A 17,910-nucleotide genomic window follows, 5' to 3' on the forward strand; every position below is an offset into this window, starting at 1 on the left:
GAATATGATCACAGGCCGTGTACTTACGATGTGTATATCACGATCTCACTCTCATCATCCCTTTTTATGCAGTCTCTCTCTCTCTCTCTCTCTGCGAGATAACAACTAATAATAAAGCTTTATCGTCGCTGCAGGGCATCTCGCGAGAAAGCATACGTATAGATCGACACTTCTCGAGTGCCTTACACACGCAGTCTCTGTTCCATCGACTGTTTTTTGTCAAAAGAACCCCATTATACTGAACATACGCGTCTAAAGTAGCTCTTGACCTTTCTCGTCTCTTCCCCTCGCTCTTCCTCTATCTTCTCTCGGTCTATCATATGCCTTTGAACCTAGGCCCCTACATATTTCTGTTTCATATTCTCATCTCGAGCACCTTTCATGAGAGTTTGTCACACGAGAGTTAAGATGATGCCATTAAGCCAAACCTCTTTCTGAGCGGAACAAAATCAAACGATTCTCTTGTGCGAACGGTCATGCGTACTGATTTGATCTCTCAACAAGTTTTAGTGTTTATTTGTCTATGGATTCAATACTTTTTGATATCCTTGATGCAAACAAGGAAAAAGGAGTGAAATATTTGAGCATACGTGACCGACTTTTTCAAGTAACTTCACAGTGCAGTCGTATAAATCCTTTGAGATTTATCATAACAAGCATTTCAGTCAACTTTACCAAGTTTTATAATCTGACTATTATTTTAAAGCTTTGTAAAAGCTTTGCAAGTATACGTACGAACTTGATTTTATGTACGATCAACTTGAAGATTGAAAATACAAGTGCGCGATACAATTCTTATTAATCATAAAGTACGGTTATCGAGAAGAGCGAAGGCTAAAATACATTGTTAATTTATTAATTTTAACGGGAAACATATCATCATGATCTTCAATTATTATGCTAAGATAGTAGCGGGTCAAGATGAGTCGATGATCGATTCCGTATAGCGTTTTCTCGAAAATATATACATACGTGTACGGTATTGGTTTATAAATACGGAACGTGATGTGTCTGGGTCGCTGAGTCGTCCCTTTGCAACCGCAGAGATACGTGACGAGCCATTGAATTGGCTCGTGACATCCTGTCTTACGCGACGATTCCGTAAGCTAACCAGAATCGCAGACGAGTCACGCTTCGACAATTCTAGTTGTCACATCATCACGAATAACACGAATAAAAGAGGTGATATTATTGTTAATATTCATTATCTTTCATCAACTCAGTCAGTTAATGCGGCGTCCATAAAAGTAAAATCAGAAAAAAAATTACCGACAATATGTTTTATTTATATGTAAAATATTTCTCTCTCTATTTCTTTTTACTTCAATTAAGTTATTAATATTACTATTATTGTTATATTATTGCTTCTGTTACTAGCAACAAAAAGTCTTGAGCAAAATTAACGCATGTCCTAAATAATATATATTTATTTTATTATTAGGTGTTGGGATTAATTCGTAGCGTTTTTTAATGAAAGAATGTTATTTATTTCACATGAGCATTAAAAAATACATTAATGAAAGTACTTCCCATCACTTGTAAAACGCTACGAATTAATTCCAACACCTAATAAATTAACATAAATAATAAAAAAGAATATATTTTAATCAAAATTTTATTTTAATAATACATTTCACGTAAAATAAATACTGTCACATTAATCGTTATATATGCTTTATGTATAACAAAATAATTTAATTAACACATTATGCTAATTAAATAATTTTACATATACTTGCGAGAGCGTATACTTGTTTTAAAATTAATTATAACTTGTTTAAACTCATATAAAATTTTTTTTCTCTATATGATATTTTTAAAATTTCTAAAATATGATAAATTAAAATATATAGTCAGTGATTGATATAAATAATTGATGTTAAATAACTGACATTATTATTTAACAATGTTTCTTTTTTATACATTAAGAATAGAGAATTTCTGCTTTCCAACATTAAATTTAGTTCCGTTTTATTACCCTGAAAATGCAAAAGTTACAGTGTAAACGGAAATGTGTTTGCACTTGTCATATGTAATAGTACTTTTTTGTGGTTTACGAGCATGATACTTTAGTGCAGGATGAAGATTCTTTTTTTTACATCTTTGTGCAATGAAATATGTTATTTCTCTCTCTCTCTCTCTCTCTCTCTCTCTCTCTTTCTCTCTCTCTCTTTCTGTCCCTTTCTTCAAGATTTAGTCAAGATGAAATATATGTCAACATATATTTTTGGTTTCCTTCCAAGTGCCTCTTTTGCGTCTATCATCTCCTGTAATATATTTTAGCTCGTAAACTGTGTTGTCCTATCCTGGTCTCTGTCTTTATCTAAAGATTCGTATTCATGGACCGCTTTTAGTAGCTGCTGGGTCTATTAACGACGCGCTTATAAGGAGAAGGAAGTTCGTTAAAAGCATGCCGAGAATACGAAATATCGCCTGCAGTGACCTGTGGAGCGACGGCTCATAAATTTCGCGATACTCCCTGCTCCTCAAACTTTTATCTCTTTTATCCCTCACGTTATTACGATTTAAGTTCGTAACACCTTGCATCTACATAACATCAGATAAAAATGCATCACGATACAAATAAGATTATTGAATAAATTATTGATAGATTATAAAACTGATTTATTATTCTAGAATCTAGAATAATAAATCAGTTTTATAATCAATGAGTTAAAAAATATTATACATCAGTTTTAACAATACCTATTTAGAATCTTGATAGATATCGTTAAAACTGATTTTTTAATTCACAGATTCTTTGATAAATTTAGTTAATTATTTTAGAATTATTCAACATTATATAATATTCCCAATATATAATTACACTTTAAAAATAAATAAGTAAGAAAATTTTTTAATTTTCAATTCAAATAAATATATTTTTTCTTAAGATGATAAAGTTATGAGTTTTGTATCTATCAAATTCTTCAAATTTATTTAAGTTTGGTCGGTTTAGAATCAGTGTTTCCGGCGGATTTACACGTACTGCACGTGTTATTTGCAAATGGGCAAAAGAAAAATATGATATATCATAAAAAATGAGCAGTCGGCATTGGCAAAGCAAAGCTTGTGGTCTCCAACACGAAAGCGTAACTTCATGGTCGCTCTTTTACGGCGTTTTTATAGCTTATTTCATACAAGGCATATGTCCGCTATCGCAAAGTGATCTTTGTTTTATATTCGGATGACTGCCGTTACTGCCAGTACTGGCGGTTGCTGTCGATGTTATATTCGTATTCATTCGTATAAACTTTCTTTTCACAGAAAGAGGAAGTAGGTATAAAAAATAATTACTTAAAACTTTCCCATATATATGTATATTTTGATCTGTATAAATCTGAAATATGCCTTCTAAAATATATAAACTTGATTAAATATGTATATTTGTTATTGGATTATTATTGATTTATATATAGTATATATATATATATATATATATATACGAAACAGTCGATATAACTAAAAGATTACCAATTACACATATTTGTAGCTTAGAAATATACTGAACAATATCAATCCAGTCTCGATATTTAGTTTAATTATGATTTTAGTATTAATATAATTTTCTACAAGACGCTCCACGGTTTCCCACGTTGCAAATGTCGCTATCTCGTGCAGCACACTCCGGTTCACCGGAAGGTTAAATCACACGTCGGCAGATTAACTCGAGCGTTAAACGTCTCGCCTGTGTTCAGTTCGCCAATACACTGAGGTAAGTGGAAAGCAATTCTAGTCGACTGTAGAAGGCCTGCGGAGGGCTTGTTCCCGAAGGGAGCAGTCAGTGTCAGTGTCAGTGTCAGATCCAATGCAGTCATCCGGTTTCAGGCGAGCAAGCAATGCAAGCATTATGCACGACATATTGTTAATTATCCAAAGAATAAGCATCGTGACCGAATTAAAGAACCAACTTCATTAAGCATCGTGTTCTTAATCGTTTCCGGATGACAAGTTAAACATCCAATTTTGATGTAAAACATTCCTAAGCGTTATCTCTATTAGCTAAAACTAACTGGAGGTTTAATTCGCTCACGCTAAGCTCCGCGCGATTACCGGCAATCATTCTGCAATTGCGTGCATTTCCATTGGCCGTCGAACAGCTTCTAATGCACTCACGAATAGGAAATTACGTATAACGCGTAAGCCGTACGCGCATGAAACATTATCAAACAGATCAAATATAAATAAATATAAATAAATAAATATAAATAAATCAAATATAAATAAATAAACTACCGCAAAAACTTAAATGCTGTAATAGTATCTTATGTGGCATGAAGGATGGTCACAGTCAAGTGAAAATGTGGGTGGACGATTATCTGTACGAGCGATCAGCATCGAAATGCAGGATGGCCTGGATTTTTTCCCTTCGACGTTCACGCACGACACCGAAAGGAATATACGCCGTTAACGAGGAGGGCCGGCTCTGAAGACAATAATTAAGAATCCCCGTGCCGTGACAATTGGCGTCGTGGGCGCCGTGCCGTGTCGCGGGGGCACGCTATACTTGGCACTTGCGTGACACATCGTTGCGTGACTCGGCGCGAGCATCGAGCTAACCGAGTGGATACGAGGCCACGACCCCATTATTATCGGTAGATCGTGTTAAACCCGTATAACCCTGGGCACCGAAAACTCGTTGGTGGTAACGCAACGAGAAATCCTGCAGGGAATCTCGGCTTTCTGACGTACACTGTTTATTTTCGTGCACACATCGATATCGATCCGAATCATATATAGCAGGATGATTAAATTATCCTTTCTTTACGCCCAGAATTATTCTACAACACAAGAGCAAAAGATCCTTTCTCAAGATATTATAAATCTCGGTTGAAAAAAAGGCAATCTACTTGCAGTGGGAATCATTAGGTTGGTGTCCAGTTTCATGAATTTTTATGTTGGAACTGTAAGGACTATCACTTCGCGCCGAGACTATTTTCCTCCTGCAAAATTCATCGAGCAAAAGTGTTTGGGGTGCGGAAAAAAGAGGGGGCGAGGCATTAAGAAGAAGACAAACACCATGGTATCTTCCTTGAAACTTGACAAATCGTAGCGGAAGGGGGCTGCGAAAAACGAAAGATTGAACGAACCCTTCGTCCAAATGCCGTGTATTATATGCGGCGTCCGCGCCTTCGGTAATGGCTCCTTATGATTTAGCGAGAGTGTTTTCTTAGTTCTCGTAAAAGTGGCGCCCGCGTAATCGTTTGTCAAGCGCCCGACGAAATAATAGCGCCGAGGCCAGCCACCCCTTCGTGTACCCTCGCACTGAAGAAATTCCACGGCGATATTTCACCATCATCGCTATTAAAGGTCATTTCGCAGATGAAGAGTAACGATGCGTCCTTCGCACGAGCGCACAACGATGAACCTCGTCCCCGAACGATGTTCCTCCGTGAAGAATCTCGAGGGGTAGTGTGGCTCGTAAAGCCCGCCGACGTTATGTTCTCGACAAGAAGTTTTCCGGTCACCGGACTCACGAGGACAATCGTAAAGTAAAGGTTTTTTACGCGCGATTTAAAGATTTCAACCTTTCGATGTGAACAGTGCGAATCAGTCCTCTTATGAAAAAAAAAAAATATATATATATATACATACATGTAATTATATATACATAATTATTATATGTATACAATTTATATGTATATATATAAAATCTTATATAATAATATATGCAATCTTGCAAAATTAAAAAATAATAATTCTTACTTCAATAATTCATCAATCTTATCTGAATGATCAATTAATTCAAATCTAAATATTTTTATCTTTTGAGATCTTATATAGCAAATAACATATTCACGTCTTTTTATATACATTAATTATTACATAAGATATTTATAAAGAAATTTTGGAGATGCATGTGCGGATATTTGAAAAATGCACAGTAAAAAGAAGTTGCATGTAGGCGGGGTAGTTGTCGATCAGCTGCATGTTTCCGATAGGTTGATATTCAAGGGATGTCGATCAATATAGATAGTGATTGCTAGTGATCTGAAAGCGAAAGGTGGGAGCAGCGGGACGAGATTGTGTGGCGAGGCATTAACATGCCGCCACCGATGTGCGGTTATCAACACTGGATTGTTCACCGCGTGTCTCGACTTCCAACATGGGCCACATTACGCTCTACCTCGCGTCGTTTCTCTAACGTCTCACGTTGAGCCAGTCGTAACCCGTGCTCGCCTTTCGTTGTGGATTCTTAACCTCCTCACGACGCTCCCTGAGGTTTTACAACACCCAGTTTATTCCCGTGAAAGGGTAGTCCTTTAGGTGAACGCGAACCACCACTGTAATTCCGTGGACGGAATGTGCCGGATTGTCTTCAACCATCGGCGACCTACTTCGTGCTTCACGTTTCTACCAGGACCAAAAGCACACACGCAGCTATTCTATTTTTTTTTAAATTTTAACACCGCGACACATACTTTGAATTGGTACTATTTTGCGACAGTATTCTTTTTCTCATGCCGTTATACTACTCATACAGATAAACAAATCTACTGTTATTAATAAAAAAAATTGGAAATATACGTATGTTGTCAATTGATGACATATGATACCAAATAAAAGTATTCATTGTCTTCTATCTTTTCGTATTTATAATCAAAATTAGGTTGCAACACTAGAGAATAAAAGTACTGTGCATCATCTGTAATATTTATCGGTTCTAATGTTCTCGTATTATTTGCAATACGATTCTCCGTGTCGATCACGTCTCGGTCAGAGAAAACGCTATTACTCTGTACTCGTTTTTTTTCTCCGTACAAGTTAAAGGATTCCTCTGCCAGTTCGTGTGGTAATTCGAAAAAGAAGTAGTGAGTAGCTCCTCGCGTAAAGAATCTACGTGACTGGAGCAGTCCTTTTTTCCAGGAAACACAGCCCGAGTTCCTTCACATACGCATAACACGAACCACGCGTTAATCTTGATTTGCAACTAACCACCTCCGTCGTTCTCCAGTGCCTCAGTGCAACCGTAAAGCATCGATTTAATCCCTGGAGACCTTTCGTTACGTTCTACTTCTGCCTTCTCATTCTTCCGCAAGCGTACGAGCCGTGTACTTCCTGCGAAAATCGTTAAATTTATCGGAATTGATAGCTCCCTTTACACGCCTTAAGTTTTATGTACAGCATCCTGAATAGCTTGGCATGAACTCTGCGTACCGTCGGCGATATGTACATACACATATATGTGTATACGTGTATGTTCAGTAAAAAGTACAGTTCGTAGCGGATATTAGTTAAGTTTGCTTCAATGTCAAAGAAATGTTTTTTTTTTTTAACATTATATCGATATTTCTTTACACTATTTCATTATAACGCACCGAGGGATGCATGCAAATATTTGACGTGCAAAGAGTATAAGTTTTACACGCAATCTGTAATCTCGATATATATTTGTCAAAAATGACGGCTTCGTATCTATTTTACAGCATAAAAAATATATATAAAATACGTTGGTTGGAAGATGTCTTTTCTCGCGAAGGGTTATCATCTAGGCTCGCTTCTGATTCTTTCCTCTTCCGTTTTATCCTTTTTCCCTTTCACCTCGTTCTACATCAGACCTTGGGGAATGAAATAAATTCCGCATTTCTGAGAAATTGGAGAGCCTCGGGGGGGTAGAAGACATTTTCCTTGGACCTCCGGAAAACTCCTTATTCCGCGTCATCTGCTTTTCAATCAAGGTCGAGTATCGGCGTGGGCGAGATGAGAGGTAGGTGAGCTTGGCTACGAAGCCGACGGGAGGTCGGCAGCTACCTTACCTTCAGGTTATAGATAAGTTGATATCACCTCTGTAGCACCGTCGCTCTGTCGACCTTGCGCTTTCAGAGCTCGTTTTTAACTTTCGGACCAAAAGTAGAAGAGTTATGGCGTTGACCACGACAGAATAGAATTTCCTGGTTTTTTTTTTCTTATATACTTACAATCTTAAATAATAAAACGGATAGCTTTTACATCACCTTTACGCAAAGATTTTACGACAAAATTGTCATTTACATATTTTTGATTTTTTTGCTTGTAAAAAAAATTAAATTAACATAACTGACTGAAGAGGACCATAGTCAGTCAAGGCGGATGCTTAACAATATTTTTGTATAAATTTTTACAATTTCAAACAAATTGCGCGTTGATTATCGGTCTGTCTTGAGGCACAATCCTAGATTAAAACTAAAGTACGTGATATATAATATCACAAATTAAGTTGACAAGCAATTACTGATACACTAATAAGAATCTTTAAATCATTTAAAAAGATGAAGAATTATAAGAATCTTTTAAATCATATGTAAATAATTTATTGTGGAAACTATACCTCGTCGAGATTCGAATCTCCCTCATTCCATACGAAGGTCTTATCAATTTGATTACCGAAGCATGCTGTTATTAATAATAATCAAAATAAGTAGGGCAAACATCTTTTTCAAGTGATGTATAATAAATAATATTAAGTGAAACTGGACTGAGACATATTTAACACAAATGAGTGGTTATAAATTAGATTATATATAATCTAATTATATAAATTAGACTGTAAAATGAATATAAAATGAAAAAACAGAATTTTGTAAATATATCTGTAATTTCGGAATCCTTTTATTGCACAAGTCATCAACACTCGTATAACAAATGTAATATAATACTCAAATTCGAAAATATTTGCAGGAAGCCAATCGAAACTTTCATTATAACGAAGTGTTTTTCGTGCAAATGTGAAATTGGAATCGTGCGAAGGATGTAGCAGATTCGTAAACTCTGTTACAGCACGTGCGGCCTTCCGCGTGCGAAATGTTTCAAACTAAAGTAAATTATATATTTGAGGCGACACGCGGGCGTATCTCTAACAAGAAAAGAAAGCGGAAGATATTATACGGGAGAGAACTGCGCGGCGTTTTGTCACTGAGTTCGCGGGTACAAGTTTCGCGATTTCGTTGGAGGCGCGATAAGTAAAACTCCGTCTTTTTTATTCTTCGCAAGCGGGAGTTTCTTTTGAAGTTTATACTTACTTTCTCCACCTTGCACACCGCCAGCTGGGCGGCCCTTGTTTCTACCACAATTTTAGTTCGGTTGGTCGCTAGTCACGCATAACAAATAATTCTCTCTCATTCTTCCATGTCTCTTTTCACCTTTTTCTTCTTCTTCTTCTCTCTCTCTCTCTCTCTCCACAATCCTCTTTTCCTTATTTTCATTCAATTATTAGCTGCAAACACATGGATTGTAGCAAATTAAAAGCGTTATTCCCAAATATTTGAAAAATAATGTTTTTTCTGGTTATTATGTATTTTTTTCGTGATATTTTAGTTACATTTATATACATATATCAAATATCTTTTTTTCTCGATAAAAAAGTTTTTATAATAGAGCAAATAAATCGTTATTGAAATTATCAATATGACATATGGTGACTAGTTTTATTTTCTACATTTACGTTTTTACAAATGTAGATACATGAAAATGTGAATCAATATTTTTATCAACGCCAAAAATTAGATAACCAATGATTAATCAAATAATGGCTCGAAAGTTTTCGAGTAGCATATGGAGTTGATGGGTGCTGGCAAGAAACAATTGCCGTCCGAAGACCGGCACTTCAAAATTGGCGGATGCTAGTTTCTGCGAGACACTGAGACTTTTCCGCGAGTCTACGAGAAGAGAACAAAAACCTTCGAGGACTAACGGACGAAGGAAGGTGATGGAACCAATATGTAGCACACCTTTTTCTTTTCTCTTTCTTTCTCTCTCTTTCTTTCCTTGCTTCTCAATCCAACGACGAAACCTTTGTTACTTGTTAGTGACTTTTATCTGGTCGCCCCGGGTCTTCGATTTATCTCTCGGTCTCCTCTCTCATTCTCCCTCGACTCTCTTTCCCCCTCCTCCCCCCTCTTTCCTCTTCACGTCTTCTTCGTCTTCTCTCTCGCTATCGCCTACCAACAGCCCGCAGCCTCAAACAGTCCGGAACTTCTTATTCCGGATTTCAGACCCGTAGGCAAGACTCTTGCCTCCCCTTTCTTCTAGTTCTTCTTCCTACTTCTCTTTCTTTGGCCGCCGCCAGTTCTTCCGGTCCCACCACCTGGTCTCTCTTATCAGAGGTAGCTTAATCTCTCGCACGACTTCTGTTAAGATAGACAACCGAGCTAACACGCGCGCGACCACGCTTTGCACAGCCACGAAGACGCAGACGACTTTCTTCTTCGTGTAAACCATCTCGTCTTATCGTACCTCCTTGGAAACTCGAGAACGAATTCGATTCAACGGTGGTTCTTAATTCTTACGGTTAGTTACTGATCCACTGCCGATAATCCCACCAATCCTAATACGGAACATCACGATCTGCAAGCAAATTGTATAACTCCGGTGAAACTTCAGACATCGTTTGTCATTGTAAACTTTGCAAAAATCTCCCGCCAAGATCGACGGTAGATTTGCAATATATTATTTCAGGATGATGTTATCTAACTACAAAAGAGAAGAGAAGAGTATTTTAGCAAACAATTTTATCAAGCATATTTCTCTTGAAACAAAAAATATTTGATGAGAAACAGAAATAGAATTCTAGGAAAAAGGTTAAAGAATTGGGCAATTTTTCGTTTCTCTTCTCGTTGATAAATTGCGTAAGGACAAATCACGTAATTTGTTACAGAGTGCTTTTATGTCTGCGTACGCTTTTCGTTTCGGGTCTTCGATCGAAGAGAAAAAAATAGTTTCTCACTACCTTGTCTATCGTCGTTGATAAGTCGTCTTCCGAACAAAGAAGTTGATTTGTAAGGATGGTCTTGGAGATCACTTTTCTTTAGGGATCGCCATGGAAATATTGGAAGTAGTAGCAATCGAAGAATGACCCTATTCGCGCCTTTCATAGCAAAGCCTTAGATAATAAAGGCTCGTTCACGCGAGCATAATGGAAGACTGATCATGCTGTCCGTGCTATCAGCACTTGCCATTGCTCACCAAGAATTCTACTTCCGACATTCTACCCCCTTAAATACGCCATTTCTTTGTACGATTGTTATGCGTTTAAATTACCTTTATCTCTCTCAAATATAATAATAATCAAATCGTACAGAAATTACACGGCTATAATCTTTCAATATGAAATATAACTTACCTCTTTTATTATAAACTTTTATTTTAAACGGAAAGAACGATAAAGAATTATTAGAACGAGACAGATGTAAAATAATTTTATTGGACTATCAAAATAATAATTATGTAAAAAACTCAAGCGTGATGAGCAATGCTGCAAAAAGTTTTGATATTCAAGTATCTAACTTGAGCATCCTACATAATTAATTTATTTTGACAGTCCATCAAAATTATTTTCAGATCTGTTAAATTTTTAGATATTTCAGCAAAATTGTTCTTTCCGTGTATCCTTTAATAAAAACGTTGATATAAATAATATTTATTTAAATGTAAGCATTGGTAAACGAATGCAACAGATATCCAGAAAACAATAAATTTTTGAAAAAGGTAACTCATGAAAAAATTTAGGAATTTCCACTTCCATGTTCACATTCATATCCACATCAAGTTACATCTCACCAGCGATTATCAAAATATGTTTGAAATATATAACGTTTTGTTGAAAAAATAAAAAAATTATCTTGATATTTTACGCATTATTTCTTCAGCAACTTAAATCGTTTCAAATTGTTTTATTAAACGTGGAATGCGCGTATTGATTTCGCGCAACTGATCTACTGTAGTTAATATGCAATCCCGAATATATGCATTTCGATATTGATTTTTCTGGCAAACCGAATAACGCCATCAGTTTCGAAATCAGTTGTCTCGATGTAATTCAAACCGTTTTTAAACGGTTTTATATATCGATTTCAGAATCTCTAACACTTGTCTACATGCAGATCTATGTGATCTAAATATTCAATAAAACATATTTTTTGTTTCAGGTGAGTTTACAACTAGTTCTCCTGACTAATGCGCGATTACAAGGCCAGTTATGGTGTAAGTAAACTTTTACTTTGTTTTATTTTGTTTTACATTTTATAAAGCAATTTTAATGACACTAACAATAAGAACAACTTTACAAGAAAGGAACTATTATTGTTGATTATTGCTCAAAGCGGTCGCGTATTTCGCGTATTTCCTACAACACTGGCCGCAATTAATGCCGAAGGGAAAGTTAGTTAAAGATCTTCTACTTTGTAGAAGAACAATGTTTCCAGTCCCGTTCTTATCGGACTTATTATCATTAGTCTGCTTTTCTATCTACTACAAAAAAATATGAACAACTTTACGCCGTTTTTTATTCAAATTGAAACGTTTAATTGTAATCAATTCGCTTATATTTGTCTATTAATTTCTTTTTATAGCATTTATAAAAACTTGCTATAGAAATGTCAAGTCTTCGAAATATTTTTACTGCCGGAGCGTATTATCGTTCCTCTATCTATAATCGAGAAGGTTGAAGCAAACAACGTGGCCTTTGTGTCAACCTTAATGCTTCGCTTCACGTTCATGTAAATTTCGACGGTAATTAGTTCGTGGAACACATAACGGCGAGAGTTATAGGACTTTTGCTACGAGATGAGTTATGTGTGTATTAAATGCCGGGGAAGTCAAAGGTAATGTCTAGATTCTTGTAATATCCGGCGACCATTCGAGCAAACTGTCGTTACGCGATGTACGAAAAAGAATCCGACGTATGTACCCATCAATAAAGTACATCTATTTCAAATTCCGACTATTTTATATTATGTCGAATATATCCCTATTTAAGTCGGTATTTAATAATGATTTTGTCATAAGTGAAAAAATGACAATACACAATATAATAATATACCTACTAAATGAAATGTAAAAATGACTTAGCATTTATATTTGACGTGAAACAGTTTAATTGGCTTTACATTGAATTTCTTGTCAGATTCTTGATTGTTAATCGATCGTATCTCTCGAATCCCAATCGGGGGTAGCTCGTACGTACAAGGGGTGCGCGCCGACAAGAAGGGGATCGGCGGCAGTCGTGGGATTTTTGGCGCGACCTCCGGGATACGTGGATCGAATTCCAGGAAGGTTCGAAGGTGCTCTAGAATTCTCGTAATATCCAGCCGACGTCCATGCGAAGCGGCGCGACCGCCGAATTCAAAGATAGATTCCACGTGAGTCAAAGCGTGTTGAGAAAGAGGAGCTTGGGGAATCGGGTGTAGAAAGGGCGAGGAAAAATGGAGATAAAGCGAAAGATAGAGAAGCACGAGGTGGACCAAGGCAACGGAGACGCGTTTCTCGCGCTACCGAATGACAAATGGAGACCACAAGATTGCGCCTCCGACATCCAATTAGCCCGACCTTCCTCTCCTTGTTCGGCTCTTTCCTGACGCTTGTACCACCTCTAGTCCACCCATTTTGTCCACCCTCACGACGTCAGGTGCAGGACACCGTCCGCCTCGCCCTGTAAATGGCCTGAAGAGCAAGAAGACTCCATCCCTTTGTACGTTTAATCAACGAAATCTAAACGTCATTCCGCCCGAGTTCGCACGACATGCGCATCATACCGTAATTTTCATTAGCATCTTTGATCCATACTAATCTGTATACTCTAATATCAACAATTAACGTTAAAATGTTAATACGATGCTTAATTATAAAAAAAAATGTTTAAAAACCTCTTTTTTTCTTCTCTGTTTACATTACTCTTAAAATTTTAATGTAAAAAATAAAACGATGTTTAAAGTGAAAAATCAGAGATACGACGAAACATTATTTCGAACGTTTTAGTGTTGGTTAAGATCGTACTCATTCGTTCAGAGAGATACAATTTTCATTTGGCTCTTTATGCGTATCTACCTCGGCTCGCCTCGCGGCGTGAATTATTCGTTCGTACTTAATGAAGAATTACTTGACGCTCTTCGAGTAAAATTGTGCTATGCGCCAGTGAACACGAGGTGGCACGTCCTTGTCATCGTCTCCAGGCTGTGCCTTAATATTACGGAACCGAATGCCGTCGAAGACGATGACGACGACGACGAAGTCAAATCCCGATGTGAAAGGCGGCGCAGCAGCGGCGGCCGCCGCTTCATAACGTCTAAAGGGCGTCTAGCGTCGCCTCGTCGGAAGACAAAACCGGCAATTACCGTCATTCCTTCCGCACGATAACCCTGCAGCTACAGCAGCGCGTCCGCGTGTTTGCTGAACGATCGATTTTCTTAACCCTTGCTACATAATCTCTGATTTTCCCTCCCCCTCTCCCCTCCCACGCTCTCTCTCTCTCTCTCTCCCTCTCTTTCTCTCTCTTTCCGTATCTGCCGGCCGAGGTTAAATAAATTGTGAATTTCACGATAAATCGAGCGCGAGAGATCTACGATTATTTCGCGCGGGTGATCGTATTCCCTGATCCCCCAGTCCGTAACATCCGAGCTCGAATTTCTCTTGGAATATTCTTGCTCGTTGTAATCCAACATCGAATAATCGGATATTTTATGTAACGTTACTGACTCGTAGCTGTGCGTATCCAAATTTGCGGAAATATATATTTCCCGACGCCAAATATATTCCTGAAATAGTTAGAAAAAAAAACCAGAAGCACGCTGCGAAATAAAACACGAGGTGGATTTTTAGTTAATTCTACCTTTAAGAAAAGATTGGTAGCAGCGAGCTGCTTTTTACATTCATCAAAAAGTCTCGTTTATGACGCATATACCTCGCGACAATAAATAGGTTAATTATTTGAGTACAATTGCTATAACTGGTTGTATAATTAAAGCTGCATTCGCATTTAAGATATTCTTTGATAATTTCACATTAGATTTGTAATCAAGTGCAGTCAATTAAAATAAATCTTTTACATATGTTCCTTTAAGAAAGAAGAAAAGGGGAAGAATATAAAAAGTAGAAAATAAAAAGTGGAATATAAAACTATAAGAAGTAGATACTGTATGCAATATATTACATCTAATAAAAATGGGAAAGAATCTTTAAATTATTAGGTCGTAAAGTAACATTGTAACTACTAGTTAAATTTAATAATGATTAAAATTTTACGGTAAGTTTCAACCGAGTTAACGCTTTACATCGTTGTTGAAAAATGTATCGTAAAACGAATAGTCGTGTCAGTTTATGAAAATATGCGTTGGCGAGGACGTATTCTTGCAATGAGCACACATGTAACCAGACAATAAATCTTTGATGGTAGGCAGCTGGGCGGCAATGTTTAGCGTGAGCAATGTGGCGGCCACGTTCGTTCCTGTACTATGTACAAAGCAAGCAGCTCTGTTACTAATTGCTCATTAGTTCGGGTCGCAGACATTCTGATCTGTTCGTAGTCGGCGTTTATTTCTACCTAGTTCTAGTTTTAGATAGATAACGATTTATTCGTCGATTCGTGCCCCAATTAATTAACTGTCCGATCGAATCTCTGCGAGAATCGAGTGAAATTCAAATCGAACTTTTCAACTAAACTTTTTTTGCTCGAGAAATTATTATTCATCTTAAAAAATCATATAATATATTACAAAGTAAATATTTACATATTGTGAGAATAAATTAATATTTTATATAGAATAAATCAATGCATTGAAGATTTACCGTTAATGTATTAACTGCTGTGGTTATCCATGACTGATGCTTGACTTTTCAGTGGTATTGTATATTTCTTGTGGTCGCTGATGACCAACGTTACCAAAATTTTTTTAAAGCATTTATAAAAACAAAAATAAAATTTAATATAGAATGAATGACATAACTAAATAACATTATAAAGCAAAAAGTATGCAAAACAATTATCCTTGCACGGAAAGACTGATATTTTATTAAAATATTTAAAAATTTAGCTAGATATTACAAATCTAAAAATAATTTTATTAGACTATCAAAATAATTATATAAGACATTCAAACATAATAATGCCAAAAGTTTTGACATTCTAGCAGTCAGCTTGAGGAGCTTACATAATTATTTTATTAAAGTCTAATAAAATTATTTCTAGATCTGTATATGTAGCTAAATTTTTAAATACTTTACAATACAAAATAATTCTTTCTATGTGAGGGTATAAGTTTATCTCATGTTACATAGTATTTTACCATTGTGTGATAATGAAAATTCTATACTCTTACAAAACTCTCTGATGAATAGATGATTATGGATACTTTGTGTATTTTAAGAATATATAAATCGTATGATTAATATATGTATATACATCTCAAAATTGGTGCTGGCGACCAGTTGTAACATCATAGAGATGAATAGTTTCACTTAAAAAACAATTCAAGGAATGTAAACGGAAGGACGCATTTCGCGGTTGTCAGAAACGAGACAGAAGGTTGGAAGATTAACGAATGCAACGATGTTCTCGGGAATGAATCGTCAGGAAGTATAGCGAGCGCGATTTGTTCGACTGAGAAAATACTATAGTGCGAGGGTGACGTTGAGAGAGAGAGAGAGAGAGAGAGAGAGAGAGAGAGAGAGAGAGAGAGAAATAGAGAGAGAGACAAAGAGAGAAAGTGCGCATTTCGTTCATTCGCCACGGCATTATGCGAGCCAGTCTTATCGTTTCGCTTCTAATGTTTGCTCGTTTTCGTGCCTCCTTCAGTTCTGGGCACTTCTCTCGGATCCGCGTCTCCGGCTTTGCGTGATTAATCACCATAAATAAATATCCCGCCTCGGCGTGAAATACCGTACCTCGGGAGAAAGAGATTACTTCTTGCCAAGGATTCTGCTACAATCATGGCAAAACGGGTGGAGGGCTTTCCCGTTCCAATCCTCCGCGGCAAGAAGGCGCAACGGGGCGTAGCTCATCTCGTGGAAATAACGCACTGACCATTAACTTGATTTTTAAATCTAGCGTAATTGATAGTCTTCACTGCATTCAATGCAATACGATAAAATGTGCTCGACAGTTGCTTGCTAGATATTACAACGCGTAAAAAATACAAAAATGGATACATATAGACATAGTCTTTTTCGAAATAATATAATTCTTTTAAAAAGTAATAATTGATCAATCAGTTTTTAAATAATACATGTCTACAACATCTATTAAGACTACTACTAGCTGCTGTTAAGGAGGAAGTATTTATTTAATTACAAACCTTTTTCTTTCGTCTTATAAAATTAGCGCTGGAAAGTATAATGTATATCTTTTCATTAGTTGATGTACTGAGAGCTGATGTACTAACAAATAGTTTTCTACGTATTCTCATTTCTCATTTCGTTCTTATTTACGGCTTCCCCTTGAGTCTTCCCTGGTTTTGTTTTTCCAACCTTGTCGCGTTAATTTCAAAAGTAGTTAATTAAAAGACGATTCTCTCAGGCTTGACCTACATAGACTGTTGTCGAATGGACGGAAACTTTGTATTCTCAACAACTGTAACTATGTTAGAAACAAAAAATGACTGAAAATCCGGAGATTGGATCCGGAGTCAGTTTATGGAAAAAAAAACCAATTTTATGAGTTTTTTTTACACACAGCATATTTTTATCATAACGTTATTGTATGTATAATAGGAAGCAAACGACAAAAGATTTAAAAAATAGCAAATATTATATTTTCCTTATAATATATTCATTCATATTTATTAACAAATATTTAAATAATATTAGAGTTGATGAAAATATTTGTTTAATTCTTTATAATCTTCTACAGAAATTGCTATATAACCATATATATATATATATACTTGCACTTATCTACATCGAAATTTATAAATATCAATTTTTTTTTATTCATACAATTACTTGTTAAATATAAATCATACGCAAATTATGTGATATATATATATATATATATGCACACATATATAATATAAATTATTTATTACAAGATATATAATATACATTTAAAATTTACTAATTACATCATTAATATAATAATATTTGTAAAGTGGGTCACATATCACCATCAATGAAATTTAATATTATTCTGGATTATGGAACTGATTATACGAGTGAAACTCGTTA

The 17,910-nt window shown here is 36.1% G+C and overlaps 1 protein-coding gene and 1 long non-coding RNA gene across 11 annotated transcripts in view; one reads left to right on the forward strand and one right to left on the reverse strand.

Annotated features, from left to right (window-relative positions):
• The window catches only part of Ten-m (teneurin transmembrane protein Ten-m), a 569,521-nt gene that overhangs the window by 92,624 nt on the left and 458,987 nt on the right, over nt 1-17,910 (forward strand). For 3 of the 10 annotated variants that reach the window (XM_087416181.1, XM_087416180.1, XM_087416179.1), the window contains one exon: nt 11,904-11,958. The exons of the other annotated variants lie outside the window; for them this stretch is intronic. The gene's annotated coding sequence lies outside the window, so the exon portion shown is untranslated. The remainder of the gene's footprint in view (nt 1-11,903; nt 11,959-17,910) is intronic. 10 annotated transcript variants of the gene reach the window in all.
• LOC147906639 (uncharacterized) overlaps nt 1-17,910 on the reverse strand; it is a 289,343-nt gene that overhangs the window by 45,249 nt on the left and 226,184 nt on the right. The gene's annotated exons all lie outside the window — the stretch shown is intronic.

The sequence above is a fragment of the Acromyrmex echinatior genome, chromosome 19 (assembly GCF_024713525.1).
Source record: "Acromyrmex echinatior isolate Ae372 chromosome 19, ASM2471352v2, whole genome shotgun sequence".
NCBI lineage: Eukaryota > Metazoa > Arthropoda > Insecta > Hymenoptera > Formicidae > Acromyrmex > Acromyrmex echinatior.